Below are 2,299 nucleotides of genomic sequence, written 5' to 3' on the forward strand. Positions count from 1 at the left end.
TTACCAGGCTACATACAGCATTTAGGTATGAATTCGTTCAATGTTCATTTGTACACTGAGATGGGCATCAGCATTCTTGTGCATCATTTGCAAAGTAGGTCTCCTGTTTGCCTCTATCTTGATGGCACTGGTGGTGTTGTGTCAAGAATTCCAGAACAGCCAAACCCGGTGTTGTACTATGTGCTCACTCTTCCAGGAAATGCAGATGCACCACCACTCCCTATTTGTGAATTGCTCTCCAATGATGATACTGAATGCTCAATCACATATTGGCTCATGCAATTCACTTTGGATTTATCAATGTACACCCAAATAAAAATTCACCAAGTCGAGACTGATTACAGCTGGGCTTTAATAGAAAGTGTGATGCTTGCTTTCAACAACGAGCACATCAGCGCTTACCTCAACAGAGCATATGGCTTCTGCACAAACAAAAAATCGGTGGATGAAATGAAGTCATGTACTGTCCTGCACATTTGCTCTGGACACATTTTGAAAGCTGTAAGACAGGCAATCTCTAGGCAAACAGATGACAAAGGACTGAGAGACTTTGCCACATATGCTTTCGCAAGACTCCAAAATGCCAGCAACATGACTGAATCAAGAATGGTGTTCCGTGCATTATGTGCCTTGCTCACAACCCAACAAAACACAGACCTCGTCAAAGAAAGTCTGCGTATTTTGGAGAGTGTAATTTCAAGATCCAAAGAGGAGCCACTGGAAGAAATTACCCAATGTGAAGACTGGGAAATTGAAGACAGAACACATGCAACGACCATCAGTGCCAAATCACCATTCTATGCCTTTTTTCAGCAGATTATGGAAGAGGTGAAGGAAGAAATGGTTGATGATGACACAGGGTTGGCAACAGAAGACAACCCATACTTTTGTCCAGGCATCCTCACAGTCCTCTTTGATACGTACCTTGCCATCTTTCCTCTTTGGAGTGGCTTGCTGTTGGGAGACCTGACTAGGTATGAATGTCATGAACAGGACATGGTGACAACAAAGAAACTACCAAAAACAAGAGATACCAACTGTCACACTGAAAGGTGGTTTGGAATTGTCAAACATTCCATAATGCATAAAGGAAAAAAAGTCAACCCAGGGATCTTCATAAGAAAAATGCGCAAATCTCTTCAAGCGAGGTATAGAGAGCATATCATCAAGCATGAACTTCCTCAAAAGCTTTTGCACCAACCTGAGGCACCTTTGAACCTTGATCAGTCTCAAGAAACTTGGAAGAATGAAGAATGTTTCCCATCCACCAAATCCAAATTATTTTCTGTTCCACAAAAAATACCTGCTCACCCAAAAAAGATTATCAAGATGGACGTGGAAGTGGAAACTTCAAGTTCTGATGCATGTCAGCTTCCTGCAGAGGTACTCCATGTAGATGAAGAGGTAATGAAGTGATTAGTACAAAACTTTAAACTATAAATTGCATATATGAAGGTACGCTATTATTTACTCTTCGTATCATTACAGATCCACAGGCTATGGAAGAAGGAGGCACATACAGAGCTGCTTGTAGCCGTCGTGAGGTCTCCTAGCCAGAATCTTGAGTTCCTTTTACATCACAAGGAATTCAATGCACTGAGGCCACATGAATGGTTATTTGGAGAGGTACACATTACAGAACAAAAATCTAAATGCATAACTGTACAATTATATTTGTATGTAACAGTATGGTAAGTAAATACTGTCCTCAATGCATGTCATTCAAGTAATTTGATTCAAATTGAAATGCTTTATCACTTTTTAGACTATTGAGTGCTATTTCAGAGCTCTACTTAATAAGAAGGATGCAAATCTCTACCAGCTAAGCCATTTCACCACAGGTGTCGTTTTAAATGGCACAAGAGAGCAGATGGAACAGCAAGGATTACGAAAAGTGAGAGCAGCTACTTATGATATTTAATTTTCACATGTACACTGCACAGACATGATCTTTTAAATTTCTGATAAACAGGTCAACTTTGAGCAATATGATGGGGTCATCACTTTTGCAAATATCACCCAAAATCACTGGAGGTTTGTGGTAAGTATTAGAGTGCTAATTTCAATGATAAGCTACTACATATGCCCATATAGACAGATTTTTTTCAGTGACATTTATTTGCTAATTTATTTCTTTTTATCCAATTTAGTTTCTACATGCTCAGACTGACACCCTTTTCGTACTTGATTCTCTAAGTGGTACAAATGAAATGCTAGAAGCCGAAAACGCATGCCAAAAATTTGGGTATGATAGTCTGTTTTAGCATGTGTAGATCCAAAACAGTAATAATGGTAACTA

This window comes from Chanodichthys erythropterus, chromosome 17 (assembly GCF_024489055.1).
Source record: "Chanodichthys erythropterus isolate Z2021 chromosome 17, ASM2448905v1, whole genome shotgun sequence".
Taxonomy (NCBI): domain Eukaryota; kingdom Metazoa; phylum Chordata; class Actinopteri; order Cypriniformes; family Xenocyprididae; genus Chanodichthys; species Chanodichthys erythropterus.